Genomic DNA, 24,322 nt, shown 5'->3' with positions numbered 1-24,322 from the left:
ATGTCAAGTAAAGTCTACCTTTATTTTGCAACCTTACCTCTGCCTCAGTTTGCCTTACTGCAGTTGGGTGCACCGAGTTCCGATCCTTACAATGGCAGGACAGCCCAGCCCCATAGCGTGCTCCTCCTGCTCTATGTGGGAAATCAGGGACGCTGGGCCATGTGTGCGGGAAGTGTGTCCAGCTGCAGCTAATGACGGACTGCATTGCGGCACTGGAGCTGCGGATGGATTAATTTTGGAGCATTCACGATGCTGAGGACATTGTGAATATCACATTTAGCGAGTTGGTCACACCGCAGGTAAAGGGTGTACAGGCAGTAAGGGAATGGGTGACCAGCAGGCAGGGTAAGAGGCGCAGGCAGGTAGTGCAGGAATCCCCTGCGGCCATCCCCCTCTCCAACAGATATACCACTTTGAATAATGTTGGGGGGGATGACTCATCAGGGGAAGGCAGCAGCAGCCAACTTCCTGGCACCATGGGTGGCTCTGCTGCACAGGCTAGGAGGAAAAAGAGTGGAAGAGCTATAGTGATAGGGGACTCAATTGTAAGGGGAATAGATAGGCATTTTTGCGGCCGCAATCGAGACTCAAGGATGGTGTGTTGCCTCCCTGGTGCAAGGGTCAAGGATGTCTCGGAGCAGCTGCAGAACATTTTGGAGGGGGAGGGCGAACAGCCAGTTGTCGTGGTGCACATAGGCACCAACGATATATGTAAAAAAAACGGGATGAGGTCCTAAAAGCAGAATATAGGGAGTTAGGAGGTAAATTTAAAAAATAGGACCTCAAAGGTAGTAATCTCAGGATCGCTACCAGTGCCACATGCTAGTCAGAGTAGAAATAGGAGGCTAGAGGAATGGTGCAAGGAGGAGGGATTCAAATTCCTTGGACATTGGAACCGGTTCTGGGAGAGGCGGGACCAGTACAAACGGGACGGTTTGCACCTGGGCAGGGCCGGGACCGATGTCCTAGGGAGAGTGATTGGTGGTGCTGTTGGAGAGGATAGCTGCCAGGTGTGAGAGAGAAACAAAAGGAAAGCGGGGGGGAAAGGAGTGGAAAAATTACAAGTAAAAATGTAACAGGGGCCGAGGTTATGATCTGAAATTGTTGAACTCGATATTGAGTCCAGAAGGCTGCAAAGTGCCTCATCGGAAGATGAGGTGCTGTTCCTCGAGTTTACGATGAGCGTCCTTGGAACAATACAAGAGGCCAATGACGGTGAGGTCCGAGTGGGAATGGAGCGGTGAATTAAAATGACAGGCGACCGGAAGCTCGGGGTCACCCTTACGGACTGAACAGAGGTGTTCCGCAAAGCGGTCACCCAATCTGCGTTTGGTCTCCCCAATGTAGAGGAGACTGCACCTGGCAGCTATCTCTTGCCCTGCCAGTACACTTCACACCTAATCTCAGCCTATTACCATCTCGTCTAGCTTCGAATACCTTTTATTGCCTCTTTTGCTTCTTTTGTTTCTTTTATTCTTTTGTCTGATCGCAGCCCTGCCTTCGATCTATTTTCTTTTCTTTCTAGTTTTGAAGAAGGTTTCGACCCGAAACGTCAACTCAAATTTCTCTCCACGGATGTTGCCTGACCTGCTGAGTTTTTCCAGCATTTTCTGTTGTTATCTCCCACTATCAGACCATTTCCACCTCTATGCTAATAAAAATCTGCACCGCCATTCTTTTCATTTTGAAATCACTTCCGTTTTTTACACTACCTATTAGAAATCAAGTCAAGCATGAGCCAGAAGTATGCTGACACAATGCTGACAGAACCAAATCCTCCTCACTGAGCTACCAAGAAAAATTCTGTCAGCTGATGGCTCAGCGAGTCCCGCTCCTTCCTGTGATGTCAGAAACTGAGAGTTCAGGTTCCACCCCAGTAAATTGAATACAAAAGTCTAGGCTGCCCTAAAGAACAACGCTAATTCTATTTAACATTAACACTTTATTGCACTCACAGGGTGGCTCAATGCCTCGTTTGGATGAAATTCACACCCGGGTCATGACTCTTGCTCATGGAATTGATGGCAAATTATTCACCTGGTTAGGAAATTGGCTGAGCGGCTGGAGACAGAGAGTAGGGATAATGGGTGGGCACTCAAATTGGCAGGATGTGACTAGTTGTGTTCCACAGGGATCTGTGTTGGGCCTCAACTATTCACTGTATTTATTAAGGACTTAGATGAATAGACAACAAGCCACCTTGCCACGTTTGCCATTGACAAGAATATAGGCAGCTTTGTAAGCAGTGTAGATGGAAGTATGAAATTTCAAAGAGATATTGACAGATTAAGTGCATGGGCAATATTGCGACAATGAAGGCAAATGTAAGGTAATTCACTTTGGACCTAAAAAGGATCAAACAGTATTTTCTAAATTGTGAATAGCTAGAAACAGTGGAGTTCCAAAAATAATTGGGGTTCATGTACATGGATCATTAAAATGTCATGGACAGGTACAGAAAGTAATCAAAAAGGCCAAGCAAATGCTGGCCCTCGTTATCAAGTGGACTAGAATACAAGGGGTAGAAGTTATGCTGCAGCTACACAAAGCCGTGGATAGACCACACCTGGAGTACTGTGAGCAGTTCTGGGTAACACACCTTAGGAAGGATATCTTGGCCTTGGCGGGACTCCAGTGTAGATTTATGATAATGATACCCGGATTCCAAGGCGTCAAGTACGAGGAGAGATTACACAAACTAGCGTTTTATTCCCTGGAATTTAGAATGTTAAGGGGCGGGTCACAGATTGCCATGTTCACATTAAATGGAGGAACAGGCTCGAGGGGCTAAGTGACCTACTCCTGTTCCTATGTTCCTCTGATCATTCCTATACTGATTATTTCCCAAGTAAATCTCATCACATTGCATGTGGTCAGGACGCTGTACCCGAGCAACGGATTGAAAGGGTGGGAGATCAATGAGCCTGAAAGTTCCTGTATAAGCGGCACAATGCATTCCTCAGCTGAGAGAGCCGTGGGGTCACTTTATTTATGCAGAAAGAAATGTTGTAATGTGTTTGTTAAAATACCTGTAACTAATATCAGTTGTTATGTAACTCCCACTGTCCCACTGGAGGATTGCCGCAGGTATTAATAAGGATCTGAATACCGCTCGCAGCCTCAGTGTGTGCCAGTCGGACCCATGGGCTTGTTCTCCATACCAGCATTGCTTCTCTCCGAAAATGGAACCGGCTTCAATTCTGTACGTAAAAATAATCGGCTTTCCGATTCTGGCAGTGTTTGGCGTCCCTGGTAAGCTGTAATTCTTACTTTTAATTCTGTGTTTTATTGATCTTGCCCAAAGTGTTTAAAATGCCGCCTATTTATCTGAAACCTTCGCTGCCGAGTTGTCTGTACGCTGCTATCACTTTCATTAACTGCTTCATCGATCTCTGTGCTATTTGTATTGGACTATCTTTTAATCGCTTTATATTGTTTTGTGTTCTCTTACCTTTATTAAGGAGTAAGTCATCAGTGTATCGGAAGCATACCCGCCTCTGAGCCAGTAGGGGAATGGTTGGATTGCACTCTGGATGGCCCAGGTAGGTGGAGACGAGAATATGGTCTCCAGTTAACGGGCTGGCGTCCAGTGGGTTACTCGCCTCCGCATGGAGTGGTGGGATGTCCGTCTCACGAGACGGAAGGGTTGGGTTCGGTTCCCACTCCAGACAGCTCGGGCCACGAGATGAACAGTGTCGGATCTGACTACAGGATTGACCTCCAGTGGGGGTATATGACCCAGATGGGTGTGGGTGACTCCGTACCCCATTGTAAATGGTATGTGAGGCTCTTTATTCTTGGCTTTAGTCCATCTAGCAGGTATTCTGAAGATAAACACCCCGAGGAAAGTAACGGCAAAGCACGTCCCATATTCTTGCAAGTGGCTCAAATGCCTCGCCTCAGTGGTGACACACACGCCGCTAACTCAGAAGAGCATGGGTTCAAAACCGACTCCAAATGCTATGAGCGTCTGATCTAGACTGACACTTCAGTGCAGTACTGAGAGAGCGCTGCACTGTCAGGTGTTAGACCTTCGAAAGAGATGTTAAATCGAGGCGCTATCTGCCCTCTTGGGTGGACATTAAAGATCCCATTGCAATATTCAAAGAAGAGCAGCTGTATTCTCCCGCAATCATTATCCCTCAACCAACATCTGAAGAAATAGCTAATTTGGTCATCATTTCATTGCTGTTTGTGGGAGCTTGCTGTGCACAGGATAGGCACCCGCATTTTGAAGATTGGAACAGTAACTCCATTGAAGAAGTACTTCATTGGCTGTAAACCGTTCTGGAACATCCTAATCTCGTGAAGAGCGCTATATAAATGCAAGTTTTTTCACGCTGTCTTTCTTTATTTCTTTATTCCTTTTTTAATTTAATTCATTCTTTTGTCATCTTCCAAAATTCTAGATTATGGAACAGTTCCTGCAGATTGGAGGGTGGCAAATGTAAACCCACTATTTAAAAATGGAGGGAGAAAGAAAACAGGGAACTACAGACCGGTTAGCCTAACATCAGTAGTAGGGAAAATGCTAAAGTCTATTACAAAGGATGTGATAACAGGACACATAGAAAATATCAACGGGATTAGACAAAGTCAACATGGATTTATGAAAGGGAAATCGTGTTTACAAACCTATTTGAGGTTTTTGAGGATGTAACTGGTAGAATAGATAAAGGAGAACATGTGGATGTGGTGTATTTGGATTTTCAGAAAGCCTTTGATAAAGTCCCAAATAAGAGGATAGTGTGAAAAATTAAAGCACGTGGATTGGGGGTAATATGATGGCATGGATTGAAAATTGGTTAACAGACAGGAAGCAGAGAGTAGGAATAAATGGGTCTTTTTCGGGGTGGCAGATGGTGACTAGTGGGGTAATGCAAGGATCAGTGCTTGGCTCCAGCTATTCACAACCTATATCAATGATTTGGATGAGGGAACCAAATGTAATATTTCCAAGTTTGCTGATGACACGAAACTAGGTGGGATTGTGAGTTGTGCTGTGGATGCAAAGTGGCTTCAAGGCGATTTGACAAGTTGAGTGAATGGCAGATGCAGTACAACGTGGATAAATGTGAAGTTATCCTCTTCGGTTGGAAAAACAGAAAGGTAGAATATTATTTAAATGGTGCTAGATTGGGAAATGCTGATGTACAAAGGGACCTGGGTGTCCTTGTACACCAGTCGCTGCAAACAAACATGCACTTGCAGCAAGCAGTTAGGGTGGCAAATGGTACGTAGGCCTTCATTGTAAGAGGATTTGTGTACAGGAGTAAGGATGTCTTAATAAATTTGTACCGGGCCTTGGTGAGACCACACCTGGAGTACTGTGTACAGTTTTGGTCTCCTTACCTAAGAAAGGATATACTTGCCATAGAGGGAGTGCAGTGAAGGTTCACCAGACTGATTCCTGGGATGACAGGACTGTCATATGAGGAGAGATTGGGTCGACAAGGCCTGCATTCACTAGCATTTAGAAGAATGAGAGGGGATCTCATTGAAACGTAGAAGGTTCTGACAGGGCGAGACAGACTGGATGCAGGGAGGATGTTTCCCCTGGCTGGGAGTTCTGGAGTGAGGCGTCACAGTCTCAGGATACGAGGTAGGACATTTAGGACTGAGATAAGGAGAGATTTATTCACTCAGAGTGTGGTGAACCTGTGGAATTCTCCGCCACAGAAGGCTGTGAAGGCCACATCACTGAATATATTTAAGAAGGAGATTGATAGATTTCCACACACAAATGGCATCAAGGGGTATGGGGAGAGAGGGGGAATATGGTATTGAGATAATGGATCAACCATGATCATATTGAATGGCAGAGCAGGCTCAAAAGGGCCGAATTGCCTACTCCTGCTCCTATTTTTCTATGGTTCTATGTTTCTTTTATTCTTTCCTCAGTAATGCATTTTCGGACAACATCTAAGTTGATGGTCAGTGTGACTGTACTGATACAGTTAGTAGAATAATTAATGTCTTGAAGGTCACATGGTTCCTCGCTTTACCAGATAATTCTTCTCATTCCTTTCAGTGATTTATATCCATCAAATCCACCGCAAACAAAGCGGTCAGTTACTTTCCCAGCTCATTAGATTGCTCCGTTGAATTGATCTTGTTCCTGGTGTTTTGTGCCCTACAGCAAACCTGATGACGGTGGTGATCCTGTCCCGGGGAAAGTGCGGTCTCTCCAAAGGAATCACTCGTTACATGGTGGTGATGGCAATATCAGACCTATTGGTGCTGAACTTTCATGTATTGGTCCAAGAAATCTTTACTTATCATTTCCCCAATTCATTCCTGTCCCAAACTGCAATCTGCCCTTCATTTACCTACCTGAAAATCGTTACTCTGGATTACTCCGTCTGGTTAACAGTGTCGTTTACCTTTGACCGCTTTGTCAGCATTTGCTGTCAGAAGTTGAAACTCAGATATTGCACGGAGAGAACGGCAGCCGTGGTTATTGTGTCCATTTGCGCACTGAGCTGTTTAAAGTACATTCCCATTCACTTCCTGTATGAGCCCCAGTTAATTATTGACAACGTGCGCTGGGGCTGCCGGGCCAAAGCGGTCTTCTTTACTTCTGCTGGGTGGCTGGCATTCTCCTGGATGTGCAGTATCTCTATCTCACTTCTCCCCTTCTTTCTCATCTTGCTACTGAACTGTCTCACGGTCAGGCACATCCTGGTGGCCAGTCGGGTCCGCAAGGTTCTGAAGGGATTGGTCGGCGGGCAGAAACAGGGCGACAGAGAGACGGAGAGTCGGCAGAAATCCATCGTCCTACCCTTCGCTGTGTCCGGCAGTTATATACTATTGTGGTTGATGGAAACCGTGATATTCATGTGCACCCGACTCTCAGTCAGTTACATCGACCAGAATCACACAAGCCCCGCGTTCATCGCTAATGAGGTTGGAATGCTTCTCATGCACATGAGCACCTGTGCAAACACGTGTATTTATGGAATGACCCAGAGCGAGTTCAGAGAGGAGGTGAAGAATGCGGTTAAATATCCGCTCACTCGAGTTGTTAAATTAGTGAAATTAAAGTCGGCGAGCGCTCACATCTGAATATAACTGGATAATTTTCTCTCTGTTCCTTCTCATCACTTCACCATCCGCTCCCTTCAATACTGACCATAGCGTGCTCTTCGAATAGGGTTCTGACTGTGCGTAGTGTTGAGATAATACCCTGCCTGTATACAATGAGTGATGTTAATGCTGAGGACACGCTGCTCTAAAGGAATGGTGAAACCGACAGGTGTCACTTTATTTAAAGGTTGCTTGCATCATAACCGACACATTTTGTAACAACCGACCCCACAATCATTGGTCAATAAAAATAGAGTGGAAACATATTGGGGCAATGTTAACCTAATTCTTCCATCATGAGCCTGAAGGGTTCAGTAACAAGGCACGATTTACACCCCGCCAGAGTTTACTCTCCATTGAAGGACGAAAGAGAGAAAGAGAGAAATAAAGACAAAGACAGACATAAAGAAAGAAAGATAGAGAGAAGGAAAGATAGAAAGAAAGATAAAGAGGAAGAATGAAATGAAGAAAGGAAGAAAGAAAGGAAGAAAGAAAGAGAGAAAGAAAGGAAGACAAAAAAGAAAGAAAGATCGAAGAAAGAAAGAAAGAAATTAAGAAGGAAAGAAAGAAAGGAAGAATGAAATACAGACAGAAAGAGAAAAAGAAAGAGAGATAGAAAGATAGAAAGAGAGAAATAGAGAAATAAACAAAGATAGAAGGTAAGAGAATGAAAGAAAGATAGAGAGAAAGAAAGAAAGAAAGAATGAAGGAAAGAGAGAAAGGAAGAAGAAATATATGAAAGAAAGGAAGAAAAAAATGAAAGAAAGAAAGAGCGAAGGAAAGAAAGAAAGAAAGAAATTAAGAATGAAAGAAAAACAAAAGGAATAATGAAATAAAGACAGACAGAGAGAAAGAAAGAGAGATAGAAAGATAGAAAGAAGATAGAAAGAAAGAAAGATTGGAAGAAAGAAATGAAGAAAGAAAGAGAAAGATAGATAGAGAAAGAAAGAAAGAAAGAAATTCAAAAGGGAAGAAAGAAAGGAAGAATGAAAGAAAGACAGAAAGAGAGACAGAAAGAAAGAAAGAAAGAGCGAATGAAAGGAAGAAAGAAAGAGCAAGAAAGAAACAAACAAACAAAAAACAAACAAAGAAAGGAAGAAAGATAGAGAGAAGGAAATAAAGAAAGAAAGAAAGAGAGAAGGAAAGATAGAAAGAAAGAGAGGAAGAAAGAAATGAAGAAAGGAAGAAAGAAAGAGAGAAAGAAAGGAAGAAAAAAAGAAAGAGCAAAGGAAAGAAAGAAAGAGAGAAAGAAAGAAAGAGAGCAAGAAAGAAAGAATGAAAGAAAGATAGAAAGAAAGAGTAAAAGAAATAAAGAAAGAAAGTGAGAAAGAAAGAAAGAGCAAAGGAAAGAAAGAAAGATAGAAAGACAGAAAGCAAGTGAGAAAGAAGAAAGAAAGAAAGAAATTTAGAAAGAAAGAAAGAGAGAAAGAAAGAAAGAAAGAAATTAAGAAGGATAGAAAGAAAGAAAGGAAGAATGAAATAAAGACAGAAAGAGAGAAAGAAAAAAAGAAAGAGTGAATGAAAGGAAGAAAGAAAGAGCAAGAAAGAAAGAAACAAACAAAAAACAAACAAAGAAAGGAAGAAAGATAGAGAGAAGGAAATGAAGAAAGAAAGAAAGAGAGAAGGAAAGATAGAAAGAAAGAGAGAAAGAAAGAAATGAAGAAAGGAAGAAAGAAAGAGAGAAAGAAAGGAAGAAAAAAAAGAAAGAGCAAAGGAAAGAAAGAAAGAGAGCGAAAGAGAGAAAGAAAGTGAGAAAGAAAGAAAGAAAGAGCGAAGGAGAGAAAGAAAGAGAGAAAGAAAGAAAGAGAGCAAGAAAGAAAGAATGAGAGAAAGAAAGAGTAAAAGAAATAAAAAAAGAAAGTGAGAAAGAAAGAAAGAGCAAAGGAAAGAAAGAAAGATAGAAAGACAGAAAGAAAGTGAGAAAGAAGAAAGAAAGAAACTTAGAAAGAAAGAAAGTGAGACAGAAAGAGAGAAAGAAAGAAAGAAAGAAATTAAGAAGGATAGAAAGAAAGAAAGGAAGAATGAAATAAAGACAGAAAGAGAGAGAGAGATAGAAAGATAGAAAGAAAGCTGGAAAGAAAGAAAGAGAGAAAGAAAGAGAGAATGAGAGAAATTGAGATAGAAAGAAAAAAGAAAGAAAGAATATGAGAAAGAACTAACGAGCAAAGGAAAGAAAGATAGAAAGAAATAAAGGGAGATAGAAGTAAAGAACGAAAGTGAGAAAGACAGAGAGAAAAAAGATAGAAAGAAAGAGAGAATGAAAGGAAGAAAGAAAGAAAGAGAGCAAGAAAGGGAGAAAGAGGAAAAAAGTGAGAAAGATCAAGAAAGAGAGAAAGAAAGAAAGAGGGAAAGGAAGAAAGAAAGCAAGAGAGAGAAGGAAATAAAGAAAGAAAAGAGAGAGAAAGAAAAAATACATAAAGAAAGGAAGAAAGGTATAATAAATGAAAGAGCGAAGGAAAGAAAGAAATAAAGAAATTAAGAAGGATAGAAAGAAAGAAAGGAAGAATGAAATAAAGACAGAAAGAGAGAAAGAGAGATAGAAAGATAGAAAGAATGCTAGAAAGAAAGAGAAAAAGAAAGAAGACAAAGAAAGAAAGAGCGAAAGAAAGAAAGAGAGAAAGAAAGAAAGAGAGAAAGAAAGATCAAAGGAAAGAGGGAAAGCAAGAGAGAGAGAAAGTGAGAAAGAAAGAAAGAAAGAGAGAGAGAAAGAAATATAGAAAGAAAGAAAGTGAGAAAGAAAGAAAGAAAGAGAGAAATAAACAAAGAGAGAAGGAAAGAGAGAAAGAAAGATTGAAAGAAAGATAGAGAGAAAGAAAGAAAGAAAGAATGAAAGAAAGTAAGAAAGAAAGAGAGAAAGGAAGAAAGAAAGGAAGAAAGGAAGAAAGTAAGAAGGAAAGAGAGAAAGAGAGGAAGAATGAAATAAAGACAGACAGAGAGAAAGAAAGAGAGATAGAAAGATAGAAAGAAAGCTAGAAAGAAAGAAAGAAAGAGAGAAAGAAAGAGAGAAAGCAAGAAAGAGTTAAGGAGCGAAAGAAAGAGAGAACGATAGAAAGAGAGCAAGAAAGAAAGAAAAAAATGAAAGAAAGAAAAAGCGAAGGAAAGAAAGAAATTAAGAAGGAAAGAAAGAAAGAAAGGAAGAATGAAATAAAGACAGACAGAGAGAAAGAAAGAGAGATAGAAAGATAGAAAGAAAGATAGAAAGAAAGAAAGCAAGAAAGAAAGAGAAAAAGAAAGAGAGAAAGCAAGAAAGAGAAAAGGAGTGAAAGAAAGAGAGAAAGATAGAAAGAGAGCAAGAAAGAAAGAAAAAAGTGAAAGAAAGAAAAAGCGAAGGAAAGAAATAAATTAAGAAGGAAAGAAAGAAAGGAAGAATGAAATAAAGACAGACAGAGAGAAAGAAAGAGAGATAGAAAGATAGAAAGAAAGAAAGCAAGAAAGAGAAAAGGAGAGAAAGAAAGAGAAAGATAGAAAGAGAGCCAGAAAGAAAGAAAGGTAGAAAGAAAGAAAGTGAGAAAGAAAGAAAGAAGGAGAGAAAGAAATAGCAAAAGAAAGAAAGAAAGTGAGAAAGAAAAAAAGAAAGAAAGAGAGAAAGCAAGAAAGAGTGAAATAACGAAAGAAAGAATGAAAGAAAGAAAGAAAGTGAGAAAGAAAGAAGACAGAATGAAAGAAAGAAAGAAGGTGAGAAAGAAGTAAAGAGCAAAGAAAGAAAGAAAGAAAGAATGATAGAAAGAAAGAAAGAAACAAACAAAAAAGAAAGAAAGAAAGAGAGAAAGAAAGTGCAAAGGAAAGAAAGAGAGAAAGAGAGTGAGAAAGAAATTAAGAAGGAAAGAAAGAAAGGAAGAATGAAAGAAAGAAAGAAAGTGAGAATGAAAGTAAGAAAGAGAGCAAGAAAGAGAGAAAGAGACAATGAAAGAAAGAGAGCAAGGAAGAGAGAATGAAAGAAAGACAGAAGGAGAGGAAGAAAGAAATGAAGAAATAAAGAAACACAGAAAGAAAGAAAGAAGCAAACAAAGAAAGAAGGAAAGTGTTGTGTATGAACCTTTAAGAGAGAACTACTTTTACAGCTCCTGTATACTGTATTACCGGCAGTGACCACACCTGTATATAAAGCCGGAGCAGGCTTCTGTACTTCAGTCTTGAGACTACCCCACTCCAGTAAACACCTGTTGATTGTTATGTTACAGCGTCCGTGTAGTTATTGAAAAACATCACACTCTCAGAATCACGGATCTAACAGTGGCGACGAGTGTCGATTCGAATCTACCTGCAACTCTGCATTTCCCTTCGAGGATTCACTCCGGGAGGGCGGTGGAAGAAAGTCGAAGCCAGAAGCATGGGCGTCGACCACGAGCAACCGCCCAGTCGTCCGGCAGAGAGTGAACATCGCAGGGGAGGCTGTGGAGAGCCGGGCTTGGTTCCCCAGCCACGACAATCAGCAACAGACTGACGACAGGTACAGCGCAGACCCTTCCCGGACAGTGACGGCTGAAGCTGACTGACAGCAGAGAAAACGCTGAGCAGCGTCGACGGGGTAAGATAGAGGGTGAAGCGCACAGGTTGCAGCCGGGTGTTGAAAACCGAGCGGTGTCGAGGAAAAACAAAACAGAGAGAGAGAGGGTAAAGCAGCAGCCGGGTTCAGGACCGAGCGGCGGAACCGGGAAAGGTGCACAGAAAAAGAAAAAATGCGCAGAGCACAGCCAGGGCTCAAGGGCTGAACAGTGTCCATGGGGAGAAGAAGGGAGAGTGCGGGAGACGCCATTGAGCCGCGGAGAAGAAGGAATAGCATGGGAGACGCCATTTTTAGAATCCGCTGCGGAGAAGAAGGGCGAGCGCGGGAAGACAGGAAATTGCAGGAGACGCCATTTTGTGCCAGCAGAGAAGAACGGAGAGCGCGGGAGATGCCATTTTTGACAGTTCAATCACACCCAGGGATGCCGAAGAGTGGCAGTATCTCTACGTTCGACAATGAAGTCGAAGATTGGGCGACATATGTGGAACGTATTGAGGTGTACAGCAGGGCGAATGGAGTGCCAGATGCTTGGAAAGCACTGGTTTTGTTAAATTCCATGGGTGCAAAAACTTATGGGTTACTGCGAAACCTAATAACCCCAGAAAAGCCCGTGAATAAAAATTTCGAAAGCATAGTTGAAATCCTACAGGACCACTTAAACCCCACACCGCTGCTGATAGCAGAATGATTTAAGTTCCATAAAAGAAACCAACACAAAGATGAAAGCAATGCTGAGTACTTAACGGAACTGCGCAAGCTATCGAAACACTGAAAGTTTGGAGTGGGACTAGCAGATACGTTAAGGGACAAGTTTGTGTGTGGGCTGCAAAGTGAGGAACACAGAAACGGCTTCTATCAGAAAAGGATCTTACGCTGGACAAGGCTTTCAGTATGGCAGTATCACACGAAGCAGCTGCAAGGGGCGCTGCAGAGATACAATGGAGGCCGAAAGAATATGGCACCAATGAAATGTCCTATGGAACAGGGAGGTGTTATCGTTGCGGCAGAACAACACACGACCAGAAGGATTGTTTGTTCAAGGACCAAGTGTGCAGACAGTGTGGAAAAGCAGGACACATAGCAAGTGTCTGCAGGTCTGGGAAGAAAACCAACAGTAAGAAATCTCCACAGGAGAAGCACAAAAAGGTACATAAGGTGATGGACAGTAGTTCAGACGAACAGAAAAGTGATACAGACTCCGGAAGCACGGAGCTGGGTTGTCTGAAACTACATAAGGTAACCAAAATGGAGGACCACCAGACTATCTGGGTTACACTCAAGATAGACGGAGTCCAAGTGAAAATGAAATTGGACACAGGATCAGCCCTAACTGTCATAAAGCAAAGGGACTACAAGCGGATATTTCCACATATACCCTTGAAAGCTACAGAGATTGTCTTGAAGACGTACATGAGGCAAAAAGTCTACCCCAAAGGAAAAATAACGGATAAAGTGATATACAAAGGCCAGGAAATACCTAAAATGGACTTTTATGTATTGCCAGATGGAGGACCACCACTGCTAGGATGTGAATGGATCTGGTAGATACAATTAGATTGGCATTCCATACAGGCACTGAAGGTTGAGACCAAAAAGGATGACGACGTCACACCTGGACGACTGTCATAAATGCTAACTGACGCAAAGGAAGTGTTCCAGGAGCAACTCGGAACACTAAAAGGCATAACAGCAATGATTAAAATAGAGGAAAATGCAAGCCCAAAGTTTCTTAAGGCCAGACCAGTGCCTTATGCGATCAGACCAGCCGTCGAAGCAGAGCTGGAATGGTTGGAACATTCAGGAGTACTGTCCAAAGTAGACTGGAGCAAGCGGGCTACACCCATCGTTCCTGTAATGAAGAGGTCGTTGAGCAATACGCCTGGGGAAACAAAGAAGGACCGCATCTGTGGGGATTTTAAGGTGACAGTGAACCCAGTCCTTCACACGGTACAATATCCGCTTCCACGAATTGAGGATATTTTCGCCTCGCTATCTGGAGGTAAACGCTTCACCAAAATTGATCTTGCCCAGGCGTACTTGCAAATGGAGGTAGAAGAAGCCTCGAAACAATACCTCATGATCAACACACATAAAGGTCTCTACCAATGCAACCGGCTGGTGTTCGGGGTAGTATTGGCTCTGGCTATTTGGCAAAGGGCAATGGATCAAGTCCTGCAAGGCATTCCAGGGACCCAGTGTTATTTGGACGACATCCTGGTCACGGGCGAACGTGAAAGTGATCACCTCGCCAACTTGGAGAAGCTGCTCACCAGATTAAAGGAATATGGGCTACGAGCTAATCGCCACAAGTGCGAGTTTTTCCAGAAGCAGATCTCGTATTGTGGCCACGTTATCGATGAAGAGGGGTTACATAAGTCCCCTGAAAATATTGAGGCAGTAGTCAAGGCTCCAGCACCGGAAAATTTGTCACAACTGAGGTCGTTCCTCGGGCTGGTAAACTACTAGCTTAAGTTCTTACCACATTTGTCTACGGTATTACACCCACTGAACACCCTACTGCAAACAGGGGTACCATGGAAGTGGAATGACGAACGGAAACGAGCTTTCCAGAAGTGCAAAAATTGATCACATCAAAAGAGGTTTTGGCCCATTTCAACCCAACACTACCAATTCGTTTGGCATGTGATGCATCACCCTATGGTATTGGAGCGGTGCTGTCGCACAAATTCCCAGACGGGTTGGACAGGCCAGTAGCCTTTGCGTCTCGGTCACTAACCTCAGCCGAGCGCAACTATGCCCAGATTGACAGGGAGGCCCTCAGCCTAGTATGGGGAGTAGAAAAATTCAACCGCTATCTGCATGGGCAGAAGTTCACCTTGCTGACTGACCACCAACCACTTGTCTCCATCTTTAATCCTAAGAAGGGCGTTCCAGTGATGACTGCACAATGGTTACAAAGATGGCCCCTGTTTCTAGGGGCGAATCAATATGAAATAGAATATAAAGGCACGAAACAGCATGGAAACGCTGATGGGCTATCACGCCTGCCACTGCCTACTGTGGAGGAAGCACCAGCAGTGGACCCTATCGAGATACTTTATTCGTCAATAATTGAACGATTGCCAGTAACGAACGCGGATATAGAAAAGGAGACCCACAATGATCCGACGCTGTCTCGGTATATGATTTGACGGTGAGGCAATGGCCAACACATGGTGACTCACTGTTGCCAGCATTCTCATCCAGAAGAGAACAGCTGTCAGTATGCCAGGGGACAGTGATGTGTGGATCCAGAGTGGTGATTCTACCCAAGTAAGGGAGAGACTGCTAAATGAGCTTCATGAAGGTCATCTGGCAGGGGTAAAAACGAAAAGCCTTGCTAGGGCTTATTTGTGGGGGCCAGGGATTGATGAACAAATCGAGGACCTAACCAAGAGCTGCTCAGGATGCCAGAAGGTCCAAAATGCAGGACCACATGCCCCTCTACACCCATGGGAGTGGCCCTCCTCTCCATGGCAACGGGTGCATATCGATTTTGCTGGTCCATTCATGGACTCAATGTCCTTAATAGCAGTGGATGCGCACTCGAAATGGCCTGAGGTGAAAAAATGTCCTCAACCACTGCAGAGAAAACGATTGCAGTCCTACGGACCATATTTGCCAGGAACGGCTTGCCAGAGCAGATTTGCTCTGATAATGGACCACAGTTTGTGTCCGAAGAGTTTCGGAAATTTATGAGAAGAAATGGGGTCAGGCATAACACATCCACCCCGTATCATCCAGCCACAAATAGATTGGCTGAGAGGTTCGTACATACCTTTAAAAAGGTGATAAAGGCCATGTGCGATGATGAAATTCCACTACAGCATAAGGTGGACAATTTCCTGTTAGCCTACAGAAATGCAACACATGCAGTTACCAACCAGACCCTGGCCATGATGTTCTTTAACCAAAGGTTCAGATCCCGTCTGGATTTGCTCAGACCAAATGTGCGAAGAAATGTTGAGGATAAACAATTCCAGCACATCAATGAGAAGCCGACAAGGCGCTTCAATGGAGGACAACCAGTCTTGGCCCGTGACTACCGAACAGAGAAATGGCGGAACGATATGCACATGGCAGGGGCCATTACTGAACACAGTGGATGTCGGGGAGAACATTGTGAGATGCAACGTCGACTGGATCTTAGCGTCACAGGAACGAGTCAACCCCATGTCTCGCGTACCTGGGGATGAACCCGACATCTACCTCAGAAACAGTAGCAGTGGAAACTGATGAACTAACCGATGAAAGGGGGGCCAGAATCGCCTCCGCACCAAGAACAAGAACCTCAGGGAAGGCGCTATCCAGAAAGGATCAGGAAGCCGCCCCAAAGACTGAATTTATAAATGGACTATTTTCAGTTAATGTTGCATGTTAAAAATGTTAATTGTTAAATGAATGTTATGGTACTGTTAATCTAAAAGGGGAGGATTTGTTGTGTATGTACCTATGAGAGAACTGTTTTACAGCTCCTGTATACTGTAGTACCAGCAGTGACCACACCTGTATATAAAGCCGGAGCAGGCTTCTGTACTTCAGTCTTGAGACTACCCTACTCCAGTAAACACCTGTTGATTGTTAAGTTACAGCATCCGTGTAGTTATTGAAAAACATCATACTCTCAGAATCACGGATCTAACAGAAAGAGAGAAAGAAAGAGAGAAAGAAAGAAAGATGAAGGAAATAAAGAAAAAGAGAAAGGAAGATGGAAAGAGAGAGATAGATAGAATGAAGTAAAGATAGAAACAAAGAGAGAAAGAAAGAGAGAAATAAAGTTAGAAAGAAAGGGAGAAAGAAAGACAGAAGAAGAGAAAGAAAGTTAGAAAGAAAGATAGAAAGAAAGAAGGTGAGAAAGTAAGAGAGAAGGAAAGAAAGAGAGAAAGAAAGATAGAAAGAAAGTTAGAAAGAAAGAAAGTGAGAGAGAAAGACAGAATGAAAGATAGACAGAAAGATAGAGAGGAAGAAAGAAATGAAGAAAGGAAGAAAGACGGAAAGCAAGAAGCAAAGAGAGAAAGAAAAAGAGAAAGAAAGAGAGAAATAAAGAAAGGGAGGAAAATGAAATGAAGAAAGGAAGAAAGAAAGAAAGAAAGATTGAAAGATAGATTGATGGAAAGATAGAAAGACAGAAAGTGAGAAAGAAAGAATGAAAGAAAGAAAGAAAAAAAGAAAGAAAGAAAGAAAGAACGGGTGAAGGAACGAAAGAAAGAAATTAAAAAGGAAGGAAAGAAAGGAAGACAGAAAGACAGAAAGAGAGAAAGAAAGAACGAAAGAAAGAAAGAAAGAGATTGAAAGGAAGAAAGAAAGAAAGACAGGATGAAAGAAATGAAGAAAGGAAGAATGAAAGAGAGAAAGAAAGGAAGAAAAAAAATGAAAGAAAGAGAGCGAAGGAAAGAAAGATAGAACAAAAGAAATTGAGAAAGAAAGAAAAAAGAAAGAAAGAAAGTAAGAGAGAAAGAAAGAGAGAAAGAGAGAAAGAAAGCTAGAAAGAAAGTGCGAAGGAAAGAAATAAACAAAGAGAGAAAGAACAAGAGAAAGAAAGAAAGAGAGAAAGAAAGATAGAAAGAAAGAAAGAGTGAAAGAAAGAAAGAAACAAAGTGAAACAGAAAGAGAGTGAAATAAAGAGAGAAAGATAGAGAGATGAAGGAAAGAAAAAAGAAAAAGGAAGATGGAAAGAGAGAGATAGAAAGAAAGAAGGAAAGAAAGAAACAAAGTGTGAAAGAAAGAGAGAAAGAAAAACAGAAAGAGAGAAAGAAAGATAGAACGAGAGAAAGAAAGAAGGAAAGAGAGAAAGAAATAGAGAAAGAAAGAAAGAAAGATAGAAAGAAAGAAAGGGAGAAAGAAAGAAAGAAAGATAGAAAGAAAGAAAGGGAGAAAGAAAGAAAGGGAGAAAGAAAGAAAGAAAGATAGAAAGAAAGAAAGAAAGATAGAAAGAAGGAAAGAGAGAAAGAAAGAAAGAGAGAAAGAAAGATAGAAAGAAAAAAGTGAGAAAGAAAGAGAGAAAGAGATAAAGAAAGATAGAAAGCAAGATAGAGAGGAAGAAAGGAAGAAAGAGAATGAAAGAAGCAAAGAGAGAAAGAAAGAGAGAAAGAAAGAGTTAAAGAAAGAAACAGAGAAAGAAAGAGGGAAAGAAAGAAAGAGAGAAAGAAAGAGACAAAGAAAGAGACAAAGAAAGAGACAAAGAGAGAATGAAAGAGAGAAAGAAAGAAAGAGAGAAAGAGAGGATAAAGAAAAGAAAGAAAGAGAGAGAGAAAGAAAGAGGGAAAGAAATAAAGAGAGAAAGAAAGAGAGAAAGAAAGAGAGGAAGAAAGAAAAGAAAGAAAGAGCGAGAGAAGGAAAGAAAGACGCAAACAAAGAAACAAAGAAAGAGAGAAAGAAAGAGAGCAAGAAAGAGAGAAAGAGAGAATGAAAGAAAGAGAGCAAGAAAGAGAGAAAGAAAGAGAGCAAGAAAGAGAGAAAGAGAGAATGAAAGGAAGAAAGAAAAGAAAGAAAGAGAGAGAAAGAAAGAAAGATGCAAACAAACAAACAAACAAAGAAAGAGAGAAAGAAAGAAAGAAAGGAAGAGAGAAAAAGGATAGAACGAGAGAATGAAAGAAGGAAAGAGAGAAAGAGAGAAAGAAAGAAAGAACGAGAGAATGAAAGAAGGAAAGAGAGAAAGAAAGATAGAAAGCAAGAAAGAAAGAAAGGGAGATAGAAAGGGACAAAGAAAGAAAGAAAGAGAAAAAGTAAGAGAGAAAGAAAGAAAGAGAGAAAGAAAGATAGAAAGAAATAAGTGAGAAAGAATGAAAGAGAGAAGGAGATAAAGAAAGATAGAAAGCAAGATAGATAGGAAGAAAGGAAGAAAGACAGAAAGAAAGAAGCAAAGAGAGAAAGAAAGAGAGAAATAAAAAGAGAAAGACAGAGTGAAAGAAAGAGGGAAAGAAAGAAAGAATGAAAGAAAGAGAGAAAGAAAGAGAGATGAAGGAAAGAAAAAAGAAAAAGGACGATGGAAAGAGAGAGATAGAAAGAAAGAAGGAAAGATAGAAAAAAAGTGTGAAAGAAAGAGAGAAAGAAAAACAGAAATAGTGAAAGAAAGATAGAATGAGAGAAAGAAAGAAGGAAAGAGAGAAAGAAAGAACGATAGAAAGAAAGAAAGGGAGAAAGAAAGGGAGAAATAAAGAAAGAAAGAGATAAAGAAAGATAGAAACAAGATAGAGAGGAAGAAAGGAAGAAAGACAGGAAGAAAGAAGCAAAGAGAGAAAGAAAGAGAGAAATAAAGAAAGAAAGACAGAGAAAGAAAGAAAGAGAGAAAGAAAGAGGGAAAGAAAGAAAGAGAGAAAGTGTGGTGTATGTGCCTTTAAGAGCCCCTATGTACTGTAATGCCGGTAATGGCCACTCGGGCTATATAAGCCTGTATAGTGTCTTGTATCTGTTAGTTCACCTCCAGACTTTGTTCAGTAAACACCTGTTAAACCAACTCCTGCATTCCGTGTCTCCATTAACACACGGACACAACAGTGGCGACGAATTGGAAATGGACTTACCTGCAATTCGGCAGCACCTCAAGGAGATCGATTCCTCAGACGAAGGTCGAAGAAAAAAGAAGGAAAGAAAACTATGGTTTCACCAGCTAGCTGGGCTGGTGGCAGGTACTGCAATAATCCTTCCTGGGTGGCGGGCTGGGGCTCGATCGGCTGGCTCTGCAGTGGGGCCGAGCAGCAAATGTGGAGGCAAACAGAGATGGAGGGTGGAGCACTCAGGAGACGGCCGGCGCTGCAAAGCGGGTCGGCGTTCGGACCAAGCAGAGGGAGGGAGGAGTCCCAGAGAGTTCGGCGGGAACGAGTCTCTGACTATTAAAAATATCTGTATAAATAAAAACCACAGAGAACAGCGTTGTCAGCAGCGGCAGCGGCGGGAAAGCGCGGGAGGCGCCATTTTTTTCCTCGGCAGGGAAGACAGGAAAGCGCGGGAGGTGCCATTTTTTTTTCAGGATGCCTAAGTCTGGCAATATTACTGCTTTCGACAGTGATGTACAGGATTGGACCACATATGTGGAAAGAGTGGAGGTATATTGCACAGCGAATGAAATAGAGGATGATAAAAAGGCATCGGTACTTCTAAATCTAATGGGCACAAAGACATACAGGCTGTTACAAAGCTTAATCACTTCAGCCAAACAGATGGACAAGAATTATAAGGAGATTGTTGATACCCTACACTGCCAATTCGGGGCAGGACTGGCAGATTCTCTGCGAGACAAATTCGTCTGCGGTCTCCTAAGTGAAGGAACACAAAAAAAGCTACTTTCTGAGAAAGATTTGACACTGGACAAGGCTTTCAGTGTGGCTGTATCATACGAAGCAGCAGCAAGAGGAGCTGCAGAGATACAGCAAAAGCCACAAGACTTCGGCACCCATGAAATGACACGGGGTTTCGAGAGATGTTATCACTGTGGCAGATCCACCCATTACCAGAGGGACTGCTGGTTCAAGGATAAAGCATGCAGGCAATGCGGAAAGATGGGACACATTACACATGTATGCCGATCTGGAAACAAAAAAATCCACTGACAGAAAAAAAATCAGTAAGGAAAAGTACAGAAAGGTACAAATGATGACCGACAGTAGCTCCGAAGACCAGAGGAGCGATAGCGACTCCGGAAACAAGAGACTAAGCTCTCTCAAATTACATACTGTAATTGCCAAAGAAGATTACCAGACCATTTGGGTTACCCTCACGATAGCGGGGTCCCCAGTTATAATGGAGCTAGATACAGGATCAGCTCTGACCATCATAAATCGACGGGATTACGAGCGGCTATTTCCGCATATACCTTTGAAAGACACATCCATTATCTTGAAGACATATACGGGGCAGAAAGTATGCCCCAGAGGGAAAATGAGGGTGCCTGTTGTATACAACGGCAAGGAAATGCAGAAGTTGTATTTATATGTTCTGTAAGATGGTGGTCCACCGCTGTTGGGACGTGAATGGATCAGGAAGATGCGTTTAGATTGGCACTCCATTCAGGCACTGACGGTGACCAGTGAAAAAAAAAATGACGATGACATCAAACCTGAACGATTAAAAGACATCTTGGCCAACGCCAAAGAAGTGTTTCAACAGGAACTAGGGACCTTGAAAGGCATCGCCGCCTCAATAAAAGTGGAAGATGCGGCAATTCCCAAGTTTTTTAAGGCAAGGCCCGTGCCATACGCAATTCGTCCAGCAGTCGAGGAATAGCTGGAGAATTTGGAAAAGGCAGGCGTGTTATTCAAGATAGATTGGAGCGAGTGGGCAACACCCATTGTCCCGGTCATGAAGAAAACGTTGAATAATGATAAACCTGAAGAACAGAGTAAAATTCGCATCTGTGGGGACTTCAAGGTGACTGTAAACCCAATCCTTCACATGGTACAGTATCCTCTTCCGTGGATAGAAGATATTTTCACCTCACTATCCGGAGGGAAATGTTTCACCAAAATTGAATTGGCACAGGCATATCTACAGATGGAGGTTGAGGAGGCCTCTAAAAAGTACCTCACGATAAACACACACAAAGGCCTGTACCAGTACAATCGATTGGTTTTCAGAGTAGCATTAGCTCCAGCTATCTGGCAAAGAGCTATGGAGCAAGTCCTGCAAGGGATTCCGGGGACTCAATGCTACCTAGACGACGTCCTTGTAACAGGAGAGAACGACAACGAGCACCTTGCCAATTTGGAGCAGGTGCTCACTAGGCTGAGAGAACGGGGCCTACGAGCAAATCGCCCCAAGTGCGAGTTTTTCCAGATACAAATATCATATTGTGGCCACATAATTAACGAAGAAGGGTTGCATAAGTCACCTGAAAAAATCGAAGTGGTCATAAAAGCCCCAGCACCTGAAAATGTCTCACAATTAAGGTCGTTCCTGGGATTGATAAATTACTATCATAAATTTTTACCGAACTTCTCAACTGTTCTGCACCCTCTTAACGAACTGCTACAAATGGGAGTTATTTGGAAATGGAGCGAAGACTGTAAACGTGCCTTCCATAAATGTAAAGTCTTGATCACGTCCAAAGAAGTTTTGGCTCATTACAACCCATCACTGCCAATCAGACTGGCGTGCGATGCATCCCCTTATGGCGTAGGAGCGGTATTATCGCACAGATTCCCTGATAGCTCAGAGCGGCCGATAGCTTTTGCGTCATGCTCATTGAACTCAGCTCGACAGGGAAGCACTCAGCCTGGTATGGGGAGTGAAGAAATTCAAACATTAACTACACGGACAAAAAATTACCTTGTTGACTGACCATCAACCCCTCGTCTCCATATTCAACCCTAAAAAGGGCATTCCCATTATGACAGCGCAAAGGCTACAGAGGTGGTCCCATTTCCTAGGGGCACACCAATATGACATAGAATACAAAGGATCAAAACAGCATGGAAATGCTGACGGTTTATCGCATCTACCGTTGCCAACGGTAGAAGAGGCACCTACAGTGGACCCAGTGGAAATGTTCCACTCAACCACAGTGGAATGTCTACCAGTAACAAATTCTACCATTGAAAAGGAAACGAGAAATGACCCGACTCTCTCACGAGTCTACGATTTAACGGTGAAGGGATGGCCAGCACAAGGCGAACCACTGTTGCCAGCATTCTCACAAAGAGGAGAACAATTGTCAGTGTGCCGAGGAACCTTGATGTGTGGATCCAGAGTGGTGATTCCACCCAAACTCCAGGATAAAGTGCTAAAGGAGCTTCACGAGGGGCATCTGGGTGCAGTGAAAATGAAGAACCTAGCCAGAGCATTTGTGTGGTGGCCAGGTATCGATGGGGACATCGAAGAAATGACCAAGGGCTGTCTAGGATGCCAGAAGGTCCAAAACGCCCCACCACAAGCCCCTCTACATCCATGGGAGTGGCCCTCATCTCCATGGCAAAGGGTACACATCGACTTTGCTGGTCCATTCATGGACTCAATGTTCTTAATCGCGGTTGATGCACACTCCAACTTGCCAAAGGTAATAAAGATGTCCTCCACCACCAAGGAAAAAAACCATCACAGTATTAAGGACCATATTTGCCAGGAATGGGCTGCCTGAACAGATCCGTTCTGATAATGGACCACAATTTCTGTCCGAAGAATTCAGGAAGTTCTTAAAAAACAATGGGGTTAAGCACTACACGTCCACCCCATACCATCCCGCCACCAATGGATTGGCTGAAAGGTTTGTCCAGACCTTCAAGAAGGCCATAAAGGCCATGGGTAATGAAGACATAAATCTACAGCATAAGGTAGATAACTTCTTGTTTGCATACAGGAATGCAACACATGTGGTTACAAACCAAATTCCCGCCATGATGTTTTTCAGTAGAAGACTAAGATGCCGGCTGGATTTGATCAAGCCAAACATCAGAAGGGACGTAGAGAACCGTCAATGTCAAGGCATGAATGAAAGGCCAACTAGAACCTTCCAGATAGGTCAACAAGTCTTGGCCCGGGACTACCATACCAAGAAATGGCAGCCTGGAACTATTTGCACATGACTAGGACCGCTGATGTATACCGTGGACATTGGAGAAAGCATAATAAGGCGCCATGCTGACCAGATCATAGAGTCATCCGAAAAGGGACAACCTACACCACCACTCTATACGCCTAATGATGAAGCAGAGATACCCATAGTATCTACCTCTGATCCGGTAATTCTGGAACCAGATGAACCCGACACTGGCATTCAAGCCGAATCGACCTTGCCAAAAGAACCAACTACACCAACGAAAACGACTACACCACCGAGGCGTTATCCGGACCGAGTCAGGAAGCCTCCAGAGAGACTGACTTATAATTGATTAACTGCAGCAAATGTGTAGATTATTGTCCTTATACACATGTTAATAACAATTACTTAAAATATTATGTACTGGTTGTCTAAAAGGGGAGGAATTGTGGTGTACGTGCCTTTAAGAGCCCCTGTGTGCTGTAATGCCGGTAGTGGCCACTCGCGCTATATAAGCCTGTATAGTGTCTTGTATCTGTTAGTTCACCTCCAGACTTTGTTCAGTAAACAACTGTTAAACCAACTCCTGCATTCCGTGTCTCCATTAACACATGGACACAACAGAAAGAAAGAGAGAAAGAAAGAAAGAGAGAAAGAAGGAGAGAAAGAAAGAAAGAAATGAAGAAAGGAAGAAAGCAAGCAAGAAAGAAAGATAGAAAGACAGAAAGTGAGAAAGAAATAATGAATGAAAGAAAGAAAGAAACTTAGAAAGAAAGGTGAGAAAGAAAGAAAGAGTAAAAGAAAGATAGAAAGAAAGAGAGAAAGAAAGATAGAAAGAAAGATAGAAAGTGAGAAAGAAAGAGAGAAACAAACAAAGAGAGAAAGAAAGATAGAAAGAAAGAAAGTGAGAAGGAAAGAAGTAAACAAAGAGAGAAAGAACGAGAGAAAGAAAGATAGAAAGAAAGAAAGAGTGAATGAAAGAAAGAAACAAAGTGAGAACGAAAGATAGAAAGCAAGTCAAACAGAAAGAAAGAGAGAAATAAACAAAGAGAGAAAGAAAGAGAGAGAGAGAAAAAGAAATTAAGTAGGAAAGAAAGAAAGGAAGAATGAAAGAAAGACAGAAAGAAAGAGAGCAAGAAAGAGAGAAAGAGAGAATAAAAGATAGAGAGCAAGAAAGAGAGAAAGAAAGAAAGAGAGAAAGAGAGGAAGAAAGAAAAGAATGAAAGAGAGAGAGAAAGAAAGAAAGACGCAAACAACGA

The sequence above is a fragment of the Somniosus microcephalus genome, unplaced genomic scaffold (genome assembly GCF_052327205.1).
Source record: "Somniosus microcephalus isolate GS21.2 unplaced genomic scaffold, FLI_Smic_1.0 unresolved_chr1, whole genome shotgun sequence".
Lineage (NCBI taxonomy): Eukaryota > Metazoa > Chordata > Chondrichthyes > Squaliformes > Somniosidae > Somniosus > Somniosus microcephalus.
Note: the sequence above shows the minus strand (reverse complement) of the source record.